The 12257-nt window shown below is 42.0% G+C and overlaps 1 long non-coding RNA gene across 1 annotated transcript in view; it reads right to left on the reverse strand.

The window, feature by feature from the left end:
* Positions 1–5679: 5679 nt before the first annotated feature.
* LOC129525561 (uncharacterized) overlaps positions 5680–12257 on the reverse strand; it is a 565073-nt gene continuing 558495 nt past the window's right edge. Inside the window, exon 4 of the long non-coding RNA XR_010129200.1 lies at positions 5680–6713. This is a non-coding gene — a long non-coding RNA (uncharacterized lncRNA). The remainder of the gene's footprint in view (positions 6714–12257) is intronic.

The following is a 12257-nucleotide window of genomic DNA, read 5'->3' on the forward strand; positions in this document are numbered from 1 at the left end:
CAGACATGAAGTCCTTGCCCATGCCTATGTCCTGAATGGTATTGCCTAGGTTTTCTTCTAGGGTTTTTATGGTTTTAGGTCTAACATTTAAGTCTTTAATCCATCTTGAATTAATTTTTGTATAAGGTGTAAGGAAGGGATCCAGTTTCAGCTTTCTACATATGGCTACCCAGTTTTCCCAGCACCATTTATTAAATAGGGAATCCTTTCCCCGTTTCTTGTTTTTGTCAGGTTTGTCAAAGATCAGATAGTTATAGATAGGCAGCATTATTTCTGAGGGCTCTGTTCTGTTCCATTGGTCTATATCTCTGTTTTGGTACCAGTACCATGCTGTTTTGGTTACTGTAGCCTTGTAGTGTAGTTTGAAGTCGGGTAGCGTGATGCCTCCAGCTTTGTTCTTTTGGCTTAGGATTGACTTGGCAATGCGGGCTCTTTTTTGGTTCCATATGAACTTTAAAGTGGTTTTTTCCAATTCTGTGAAGAAAGTCATTGGTAGCTTGATGGGGATGGCATTGAATCTATAAATTACCTTGGGCAGTATGGCCATTTTCATGATATTGATTCTTCCTACCCATGAGCATGGAATGTTCTTCCATTTGTTTGTATCCTCTTTTATTTCATTGAGCAGTGGTTTGTAGTTCTTGAACAGGGCCTTCACATCCCATGTAAGTTGGATTCCTAGGTATTTTATTCTCTTTGAAGCAATTGTGAATGGGAGTTCATTCATGATTTGGCTCTCTGTTTGTCTGGTATTTGTGTATAAGAATGCCTGTGACTTTTGCACATTGATTTTGTATCCTGAGACTTTGCTGAAGTTGCTTATCAGCTTAAGGAGATTTTGGGCTGAGACGATGGGGTTTTCTAGATATACAATCATGTCATCTGCAAACAGGGACAATTTGACTTCTTCTTTTCCTAATTGAATACCCTTTATTTACTTCTCCTGCCTGATTGCCCTGGCCAGAACTTCCAACACTATGTTGAATAGGAGTGATGAGAGAGGGCATCCCTGTCTTGTGCCAGTTTTCAAAGGGAATGCTTCCAGTTTTTGTCCATTCAGTATGATATTGGCTGTGGGTTTGTCATAGATAGCTCTTATTATTTTGAGATATGTCCCATCAATACCGAATTTATTGAGAGTTTTTAGCATGAAGAGTTGTTGAATTTTGTCAAAGGCCTTTTCTGCATCTATTGAGATAATCATGTGGTTTTTGTCTTTGGTTCTGTTTATATGCTGGATTATGTTTATTGATTTGCGTATGTTGAACCAGCCTTACATCCCGGGGATGAAGCCCACTTGATCATGGCGGATAAGCTTTTTGATGTGTTGCTGGATTTGGTTTGCCAGTATTTTATTGAGGATTTTTGCATCAATGTTCATCAAGGATATTGGTCTAAAATTCTCTTTTTTTTTGTTGTGTCTCTGCCAGGCTTTGGTATCAGGATGATGCTGGCCTCATAAAATGAGTTAGGGAGGATTCCCTCTTTTTCTATTGATTGGAATAGTTTCAGAAGGAATGGTACCAGCTCCTCCTTGTACCCCTGGTAGAATTCGGCTGTGAATCCATCTGGTCCTGGACTTTTTTTGGTTGGTAAGCTATTGATTATTGCCTCAATTTCAGATCCTGTTATTGGTCTATTCAGAGATTCAACTTCTTCCTGGTTTAGTCTTGGGAGGGTGTATGTGTTGAGGAATTTATCCATTTCTTCTAGATTTTCTAGTTTATTTGCATAGAGGTGTTTATAGTATTCTCTGATGGTAGTTTGTATTTCTGTGGGATCAGTGGTGATATCCCCTTTATCATTTTTTATTGCATCTATTTGATTCTTCTCTATTTTATTCTTTATTAGCCTTGCTAGTGGTCTATCAATTTTGTTGATCTTTTCAAAAAACCAGCTCCTGGATTCATTGATTTTTTGAAGGGTTTTTTGTGTGTCTATTTCCTTGAGTTCTGCTCTGATCTTAGTTATTTCTTGCCTTCTGCTAGCTTTTGAATGTGTGTGCTCTTGCTTCTCTAGTTCTTTTAATTGTGATGTTAGGGTGTCAATTTTAGATCTTTCCTGCTTTCTCTTGTGGGCATTTAGTGCTATAAATTTCCCTCTACACACTGCTTTAAATGTGTCCCAGAGATTCTGGTATGTTGTGTCTTTGTTCTCGTTGGTTTCAAAGAACATCTTTATTTCTGCCTTCATTTCATTATGTACCCAGTAGTCATTCAGGAGCAGGTTGTTCAGTTTCCATGTAGTTGAGAGGTTTTGAGTGAGTTTCTTAGTCCTGAGTTCTAGTTTGATTGCACTGCGGTCTGAGAGACAGTTTGTTATGATTTCTGTTCTTTTACATTTGCTGAGGAGTGTTTTACTTCCAAGTATGTGGTCAATTTTGGAATAGTTATGGTGTGGTGCTGAAAAGAATGTATATTCTGTTGATTTGGGGTGGAGAGTTCTGTAGATGTCTATTAGGTCCGCTTGGTGCAGAGCTGAGTTCATTTCCTGGATATCCTTGTTAACTTTCTGTCTTATTGATCTGTCTAATGTTGACAGCGGGGTGTTAAAGTCTCCCATTATTATTGTGTGGGAGTCTAAGTCTCTTTGTAGGTCACTAAGGACTTCCTTTATGAATCTGGGTGCTCCTGTATTGGGTGCATATATATTTAGGATAGTTAGTTCTTCTTGTTGAATTGATCCCTTTACCATTATGTAATGGCCTTCTTTGTCTCTTTTGATCTTTGTTGGTTTAAAGTCTGTTTTATCAGAGACTAGGATTGCAACCCCTGCCTTTTTTTGTTTTCCATTTGCTTGGTAGATCTTTCCTTCATCCCTTTATTTTGAGCCTATGTGTGTCTCTGCACATAAGATGGGTTTCCTGAATACAGCACACAGATGGGTCTTGACTCTTTATCCAATTTACCAGTCTGTGCCTTTTAATTGGAGCATTTAGCCCATTTACATTTAAGGTTAGTATTATTATGTATGAATTTGATCCTGTCATTATGATGTTAGCTGGTTATTTTGCTCGTTAGTTGATGCAGTTTCTTCCTAGCCTCAATGGTCTTTACAACTTGGCATGTTTTTGCAGTGGCTGGTACCAGTTGTTCCTTTCCATGTTTAGTGCTTCCTTCAGGAGCTCTTTCAGGGCGGGCTAAGCTCCACCCAGTTCAAGCTTCCCAGCCACTCTGTTTACCTACTCAAGCCTGGGCAATGGCGGGTGCCCCGCCCCCAGCCTCACTGCCGCCTTGCAGTTTGATCTCAGACTGCAGTGCTAGCAATAAGCGAGGCTCCGTGGGCGTAGGACCCTCTGAGCCAGGTGCGGGATATAATCTCCTGGTATGCCTTTTGTTAAGCCCGTTGGAAAGCACAGTATTTATTAGGGTGGGAGTGACCTGATTTTCCAGGTGCCATCTATCACCCCTTTCTTTGACTAGGAAAGGGAATTCCCTGACCCCTTGCACTTCCTGGGTGAGGCGATGCCTTGCCCTGCTTCGGCTCATGCACGGTGCACTGCACCCACTGTCCTGCACTCCCCAGTGAGATGAACCCTGTACCTCGGTTGGAAATGCAGAAATCACCCATCTTCTGCGTCGCTCAAGCTGGGAGCTGTAGACTGGAGCTGTTCCTATTTGGCCATCTTGGCTCCCGGTTTTTCGAATTACACTCTTTTTTGTTTGTTTGTTTGTTTGTTTTTTTGAGACAGAGTATTGATCTGTCACCCAGGCTGGAGTGCAGTGGCATGATCTCAGCTCACTGCAAGCTCCGCCTCCTGGGTTCACCCCTTTCTTCTGCCTCAGCCTCCCGAGTAGCTGGGATTACAGGTGCCTGCCACCACGCCTGGCTAATTTTTTGTATTTTTAGTAGAGACAAGGTTTCACTGTGGTAGCCGGGATGGTCTTGATCTCCCGACCTCATGATCTGCCCACCTTGGCCTCCCAAAGTGCTCGGATTACAGGCGTGAGCCACTGCGCCCGGCCTGAATTATACTCTTTTTAAATATTAAATCAACCTTGCATTTTTGTGATGAACTTATGGTATCTTTTTTATATATTCTTGAATTTTATTTGATGATATCATGCTTATGAATTTTCTGTCTAGGTTTGTGAGTAACTTTGACTTACACTTTTTCTTTCTTGTAATATTCTTGTCAGGTTTTGATATCAAGGTTTCCTAATGCTTTAGATGAACTGGGGAGAATTCCCTCTCTTTCAAGTCTTTGGAAAAATTTTTGTAAAAGTTTTGCTATCTCTTCCTTAAACGTAGTAGATTTCACTACAGATGCCATCTAGACCTGAAGTATATGTGTATGTGTGTGTGAGCATTTGAAACTATAGATTTGTTTCTCCATTATATGTAGGACTATTCAGTTTCTCTTTCTTTCTGTATCAGTTTTGGTAAGTTGTGGGATTTTTTTTTTTTTGAGAAATATGTCCATTAAACCTACAGTTGCAAATGTATTGGTATGGAGTTGTTTATAATAGCTTCATGTTCTTCTTAGTTCTGTGGGATCTGTAGTAGTATCACCTTTTTCATTCCTAATATTAGGTATTTGTTCCTATACTCAATAAGAAGAAATGTATTTTTTTTTCAGATCCTGGGGCTTTATGGATCTAGAAGTGCTGGTGTAGATGTCTTTTACCTCTGTGTTACAATTCCTAGCACCTAGCTCTCTCCTCCTACCATCACCTGTAGACACTAAAACCAGGCTAGGGAACCAGGGAGTTCCCCTAAATATTACTGGTATAATCACCAGTCTCTTATTTCTACTGCTCTATTTTAGTTGATTTTTAGACTAATAATATTTATATATTTTAAGTTTTTATTGAAGTATAACATACATACACTATATCATACAGCTCAATGGATTCCCAGAAATGTACCTGTATAATCAGCACCCATAAGAAACAAAACATTACTAGGACTCCAGAAGCCTTCACCGTGCTCCCTTCTAGTTATACATTCCACAAGAGTAAGCATCATCCAGACTTCAAATGGCATAGATTGGCTTTGTCTTCCTATAAATGTCTCTCTTCTTTCACTCAAAATTATGTCTTTGAGAAGCATTCCTACTATTGCATATAGCTGTAGAATGCTAATTTTCATTGCTGCATCATATTGCACTGTATTAATATATCATAATTTATTTATCTAGTGTACTATTGATGGGCATTAGAATAGTTTCCAGATTGGTATGACTACAAATAGTTATACTGTGAACACTCTACTTATTTCTTGGTCAACATATGTATGCATTTCTTTTGGATATATACTTAGGAGTGGAATTGCTTGGTTGTAGTGTTTGCATATGTTCAGCTATAGTGTACATAAAATATACTAACAAGAAGTTTTACAAAATAGTTCTATAAATTTACACTCCTTACAAGCAATGTATGAGAGTTCCATTTTTTCTACATTCATGCCAACACTTGATATTTTCCATCTTTTTCATTTTATCAGTTGGCTACATGTGTAGTAGCATTGTATAGTGACTTTAACATAGCATTTTCTTGATGTCTAATAAAGGTAGGGATCTTTTTATTTATTGGATACTTGGTTATCTTCTGTGTTTACTCAAGTCTTTTGTGCATTTTTTTAGAGTTAACTTTTTTCATTATAAAAATTATGTATGTTCATGATAGAAGATTTGAAAAACATAGAAAAGTATATACAAATAAAATTCACCCATGGTTCCATTAATTTTTAAACACTAGAACATTTATAATTTTACCACTTTATATTATGCAATGTAGTTATAGTTGTAAGGTAGTTATAAAATAATACAGTCTTTATGTTTATATTTTCCTAAACAATTATTCACCCCCATTTTTCTTAGGGTCCTCCAAAACACATAGGGACTTAAGGGAGGTCCTTTTTTCTTTCAACCTTAAAGTCAGTTGAGGATATTAGTCCCTTAATCTCATCTGATCATAGGGGACCCTCTTGCTGGTCACAGGGCCAAGCCTATTTCTGGCTTTTCTGTGTTTGAGAGTAGGCACAGCTGGGAATCATTTGTGCTGAGTTTGTTCCTTCTCCAGGTTAATGACATCACCACCCTCCTTCTTTCCTGAACCAGACACCCAAGTCAGCTCCTACTCCTTTTTTTCACACAGCTCCATTTCACCAAGTCCAAACCTTTTCTTCCCTGAGCCAGTTGCCTAATTTGGGCCTCTTCTGTCTTCTGAATTATTCCCCTCTATTGTTACCCCACTCCTTCCTCCCCCTCCAGTCCAGTCCATTCTTCATGCCCCAGGAAGCCTTTCTGAAAAGCACATCTAGCCATGTCACCTCCCTGCTTACAGAATTTTAGGGGCTTCCCAATGTTCTCATGTAAGATCCAGCCCCTTCAGGTAGTCTGCCTGGCCTCTTCCAATCTGGTCCCAGCTTTCTCTAGCCTCACCTACTGCCACTGATAGATCATAGACCTCTGTGCTTCAGAGCTTTGGTTCAAAGTCCTCTCTGCTTAACATGTCCTCACCTTGTTTCTCTGATGGCGAAATCCTGTGCACATTTTTCAAGGTCTGGTTCAAGTGCCATCCTGAGCTCCTAGACAGAATTAATCTGCTCTCTCCTGGTTGTTGTACAAACCACTTAGCCCAGTGAATTGCTGTTGTTTCTTTGTCACCTTAGTCACACAATGCATTTCTCAAATCTTTATCTCTTGCATCCTGAGCACTTGGCACAAGGTCTGGCATATGATAGGTGTTTCATAAACATTCAAGGGATGCCTAAAAGGGTTAACAAAAGGTAAAAAGCAAAGGAAACTAACGTTAGTTAAGAACTTGCTATGCACTGGGCGCTTTACTTTTATGTTATCTTTTAAACTTCCTAACAATCCTATGAATTAAGTGGTATCCTTATTACTCTCATTTTTTGTGAATGAGAAAATTAAGGCACAGAGAAATTTAGTAGTTTGCTTGTGGCCATACAGCTAATAAATGGCAGGGCCAAGATTTAAATCTAAGTCTGGAAACAAACTTAGTTGTTTACCATGAAGCCAACTACTACAGATTATCATAATAATGATATGATAACAACCATTAGGATAGTAATAATAAAATGATCACAGTACTTGACATTTGTGTATTACTTGTCAGTTCACAAAGCATTTTTTCATCCATTATTGTTGCTTGAGTCTCATCACAAGCATGAAGTTGGCAGAATTATCCACCACCTCTAACTGACTAAGAAAATGAAGTTTGAGGATTAAAGTGCTTTGCCTAAGGTCACAGGCTTAGTAAGCAGCAGAGCTGTAACTTAAATCCAGGTCTTCTAGCAATAAGTCCAGCAAGGAATGGAGGGTGGACAAGATCCCAAAGGAAGAAGTGCTTTGACATAATAAGCTGGCTGCCAACTCTGCCTGACATCCTCTCCATTCCCTTTGCAAGTCTTACTGGAGCCATAGCAGCTTCTAGGAGGTGGAAGGAAATCACAGGCTGAAGGTTTCCACTATTTCTGTAGGGTGGGGAATTCTTTGCCTAAGAGCTATTGTTTGTCTTGTCAGGAAAAAAAAATTAAAAAATAAAAGGAAGAGAAACCAGCATATATAAAGTTCCACAGCACCCAGATTAACATAAGAAACAAAAAGCTCTCTTGGGCGGCTGCCCTGTGTTAGCCACCCCCAGGTAACCCCCTGTAGGCACTGCCCACCAGGGCTGCCTAGGGAATCTCCAGTCTCAGTGAAGAAAACGATAAAACAACACAAATTCTCTAGGAGCCTCATTATTCAAACAGTTCCAGAGGCAGTGAGAAGACAGCGGTGACTTTGGGAGAAGCACAATCTTATCTCCAGGGTGAATAGGACCATTTGTTGTTTATGTCCAGGAAAGCAGGGCAGCACAAAAAGAATGGGAGAACTCACAGGAGAAGGGCACCAGAAGCCAGCAGCTGATCTAAAAATCCTCTGCAGAAACAATGGCTTCTCCTGGGATGAGCTGCGGCCCCTTCTGAAAACAAAAGCTCTCACTGAGGAAATTGGTCTTTTGTGGTTCTGGCAAGAAGCAACCCAGATAAAGCCTGGCCTGACCCCCTCCACTTATGCAAAGGAGACACAGGACTAGTCGGGAAGTAGCGGAAGTTTGGGGGTACTGATCTTCCAGTTCCCCTGAACACTCCACAGAGGCCACTGCTCTTCTCCCAGGGAGGCTCCAGGGCGTCCTGGTGACCAGCCTCTGAGTCCTCTTTCAGAGTTGCTCTGTGGCCTGTGGTCTGTCCCTTTCTTGTTCCAGCCAAAACCCAAAGCTGCTGTTGGACTAGAGGCCTCTGAAGTTTTTCTGACAATTTTTAAACTTGGGCTAAAAATAAAAACTGGCCTGGGACTTTGAAGCAGGCCCAAGCTTTGCCCTTACTCTTGAACTAATTTGGCCCTTCTCACCCTGCCAGCAAAAGCCCACAAATTTCAAAGCACGCACAGCTGGACAGGGAGCGGGCTGCCAGTCAGCAGCTGCCCCTCCTGCCAGATCACCATGGGTCCCTCAGATGGCCCCGAGGTCCCCTTCATTCTCTGGGGCCTGAGCTAGGGATGCAATTGAAGCTGACAACAGAGACTTGTTTTTCTTGGCAGCTCCCAGATTTGTGTTTAGGAGGGACTTGGGAGGGGTAATTTGGTGGAAAAGGGTCCTGGGGGAACCTTGTCTTGAGCATGTGTTTGCATAGCAGGGGAGTGGTTTTTGTTCAGATTGCAGGTTTAATTGCAGTGGTCTGTAGGAGGGTGGTGGGGGTGGAGGTACTAGAGCCTCTTCAAGCAACCCTTACGCAGTGGTTTCTGTTAATGAGCACTTCAGTGGCATGAGAGAGGGATAATACCCAGGATCAGAGCAGAATTAACTCTACCCACAGTCTCGGGGGCAGGGGGAGCCAGGCTATTCTTAAGGCTTCCACAGGAAAGCGCTCAAGTACCTGCAGCATAAGACACCCTAGGCCAGCCTTGGAGAGGGGAGGTGGAATCATTCCTTAGAGGAGCTATCCGAGGATTCCTCTGCAGTGCTGATGTGGGAGAGGAAGCCACAATGGGGACGGCAGCTCATGTGTGTGTCCTTCCTGTGCAAACAAGACAGTGACCAGGCTTAATCAGTGTTTGTTAATAACAATAACCGACCTGTATCTTGTTCTGGAGCTAACCAAATGCTTCCATATACCTTCTCTTATATAGTCCTCCAAACAAGAATATAAAGTATTCATAATATTAATAGAAACTAAATTTTGTTGAGTGCCTTCTATGTGCCAGGCAAAGTGCTCAGTGCTTTACACAACAGGGAGCTTTTTGCATAGAGGTCTACAGATCTCCCACAGAGGTAGAATGAAAATTTGGGGTCTCTGTGGACTTTTGAAATTCCAGGAACAATTTTGCATGTAGGCATGAAGGAGCTCGTTCCTGAAGTGAAAGGCTCTGACTTTCATCCAGTCCTTAAAGGCGTTTAGAAACTACGAACGTTTTTTTAAAAAAAACTACTTTAAAAGTAGAATTTAATTTTCTAGATTGTTTTGATATCAGGGTTATTCTTCACTCCAGCAGGTCTGGATACCTTATTCCTGTTCTCATATTACACCTAATAGAGACCTTCATTGGAGCAATTATAAAACTCTATTGTATTGTAAAGGACTCTTAAAATTATTTCCCCCTCATTCATCAGATTATAAACTCTTTGAAGACAGGTATTAAGCTTTATTTGCAATTGCATGCATGAACAAACAAATTTAAGTCTTCCTATGGTGAAACTGATCCTATTTAAGTACTTGAGTGTGTAAGAGAGAGTGTGTGTGTGCCGGGGGAAGGTGGGCCTTGCTGAGGTAGTGGTGAGAAGGTGGCTGTGTGGAGAGATTCGGGGCTGGTTTGCAGGAAAGCAGAGACAGCGCAGAGCCAAGGGAAGCCATGTCCTCGCATCCTGGTGGCACGCAGATTTGGCTCAGGACCGGAACATCTCCTGCATGCCTCTCCCTGCCAGCGCCCCTGTGCCTCCACTTTCCATGGCATCTATTAATGATAAAAGTCCCCGTGGTTTATAATTACCAGTTTGACAAGTTCAGGAGTTCTCTGTTAATTATTATAATTAGCTTTCACTCAGCGAGGCTTCGGGAGTTTAACAACAATATTAACAACGAGAGGACGATGATCAGGAATTGACTACAAAGAATTGACTGGAAAGACTTCCTTCTGCTGTCAGGGAAACTTACTAATGAAGGCAAAACCTGCACAGTGGCTCCCCTCCCTCTTTCTGCCTGAACTCAGCGATTGGTTCTAAATTCGCCTTGGGAAATTGAAAACAACTGTCGCGGCCAGGGCTTGCAAACCCCAAGCTTAAAATCAACCAGGGAAGAAAGAAGCAGCCACTAAACGGACAGCTGTGGGTCCTCCTTGACCAGAAATTGGGTGGAGGCAGCAGCCAGGGAAGAAAACATGAACCAAAGTTGCCAGCCATGGCCCCATACCTGGTTCTTAGGGAGTGAAGCCATGCACAAGGTGTTAGGAGCAGGAAAGAGGCAAAGGAGGCCTGGGCCGTCACTGGGAGCAGCCAGCAAATGCACCGATTGCAAGGCAGATTGCGACTGCTTTCTGCCCACCTCTCAATGCTGTCATTCCCTTGGTTGTTCCCTGCCTGAAGGCCCTCTACATCTCTCACCTGAGCACTGCTGGACCTCACTGGACTCTTGGCCTCCATTCCCTTTTCCAACCCCACTCCAAACTCACAGACTTGCCAGATTACCCTTCCTGAGGGCCAGCTCTGATGACCTCACCCCTCCCCTCAAAACCCTTCAACGGTTCCCCATTGCTTATGGCATACAATTCAGAGTCCCCATTTTGGCACCCAAGGCCACTCAGTCTGGGCCCCAACTTGTCTTTCCAATATTGGATTCTAATCATTCTTTTAGTCCTTCACTCAGATGATAAATATGTGCCAGACATTGTTTCAGATGTTACTGCATCTGCAGTCAACAAGACAGACAAGCTCCCTGCCTTCCAGGGGCTTTAACTCTAGCGGAAGAAATCAGAAAATGGACCGATAGGTTAATACATAATATCATCAGAGAAGATGATGAGTTCTCCATGGTCATGATATCCCAAAACATGCCAAAGGCACAGAGAATGACAAACAAGGCTTTCTAGGAGGTGGCCCGAGGCAAGCACTGCAGGATGATGTGCCAGGCTCCTGAAGAGCGTTCTAATCAGAAGGAATGGCAAGTACAGCATCCCTTGGCAGGCAGCCGATAATGTGAGGTAGAGAAGGAAGGCTGGGGGACTTGAACTAGGGCAAAGTGATCAGAGAGGCTGGCAGGGCAGATTATGGAGATGCACAGGGAAATAAGGTATCAGGCAACTGCTATATTCTGAACTCCTCCCTTGCTACTGCTCTTCTGCATTCTTGCAACTCTGCCAGCCTGCTCATATTCCCACAGACAGGAGGCTGAGGTTGTTCTATGGAGAAGAAGATCACAGAAAAAAGACTTCAAGGTGTGGACATTGGGGGATCCCCAAGGACATGGCTGGGCCGTGCTCTATAGGCTATTGGGTCCCAACAGTTGATAAGCCCTTACAGGGAATTTCCCGTAAGGCTTTTACACCTCATGCTGAAGGGCCACCCAAGATCACCAGACACTTAGAGAAACCCTAAAAGCAATGCCCAAACTATCAGGGAAAAAAATTCAGAGGAAAAGAAAGCAACCCAGGAAGCAGAAGAAAAACGTGAGAAGAAATAAATCCCCATAAAATATGTGGAAAGAAACAAGAACAGGATGTTATCATTATTATCAATCAATCATTTTTAAGGAACAATGAGAAAATAAGAGCTCTTGAAAATTAAAGCTATAGTGGCTAACATTTTTTAAAAAATCAATGGAAGATTTGTAAGACAAAGGGAAGTAAATCTCCCAAAAACTGAAAACAAAACAATGAAAAATTATCTGATGGGAAATGGAAGGGAAAGGACAAACATATGAAGTAAGTAAGTTACTGTGTTTTATTCAATCAGTGAAATAATAGTACGTGATAGCTGCAAGTATTTTTCTATTTTAATGTGAAGAAAACAGGCTCCAGGGAGCTTAAGTAATCTTCCCAACATCATGCATAGTGTAATAGCAAAGCCAGAGTTTGAACCCACGTCCGGATGACTCCAAAGCCATGTTGTTTCTGCTCAGTTGTGCCCCAAGAAAAGCAGGCTCAGCCTAGCTTTGCTGGAAGATGCAGAGTGGGAGGGAGCTGAGAACGCAGGTTCATTTGAGAGCATCATATTTTCACCTTCACTGCACATGAGTGAGTATAACGCACATGCTTTCCA

Source organism: Gorilla gorilla, chromosome 9 (assembly GCF_029281585.2).
Source record: "Gorilla gorilla gorilla isolate KB3781 chromosome 9, NHGRI_mGorGor1-v2.1_pri, whole genome shotgun sequence".
Taxonomy (NCBI): domain Eukaryota; kingdom Metazoa; phylum Chordata; class Mammalia; order Primates; family Hominidae; genus Gorilla; species Gorilla gorilla.